Consider the following 482-nt stretch of genomic DNA (forward strand, 5'->3'; position numbering starts at 1 on the left):
GTTTGTCCTTGCTTTTTATGAATGAGGAAAAGAAGTAAATCTCAAAAAATAATAAGCAAAAACGTTGTTATCAGTTTGTTAAAAAAAAAAAATTCTTCCTGTTAAATTGAAGTTGGTGGGTGAGGTTCTTGTATAATAAAATAATAAGCATTTGACTGACCCAAACTTAAACATTTTAAAGTTTCATTTCCTCACATGAATGATCACAGTCAGTTTTACTACAAACTGTTTAGCACACAAACGCAGTGACTGCACTGGTGTTGTCCAATCTAGAAGGTATACAGACTGAGACTTACTTGCTAAGTGTCAGCAAAACAGTTACTTTTTGTGATTAATAGTTTTAGAACCAAAAAATGATATCCCCAAAGTGCCAAACAGTATGTAAGTAGAAATTTTCTCTACAATCTTATGTGGTAGGTGTGTATTTTTTTTTTTTTTTTAAACTAAAACACGTAAGTTTTCCCTTTTTAAATTCCACCAAG

Source organism: Panthera tigris, chromosome A1 (genome assembly GCF_018350195.1).
Source record: "Panthera tigris isolate Pti1 chromosome A1, P.tigris_Pti1_mat1.1, whole genome shotgun sequence".
NCBI classification, from domain to species: domain Eukaryota; kingdom Metazoa; phylum Chordata; class Mammalia; order Carnivora; family Felidae; genus Panthera; species Panthera tigris.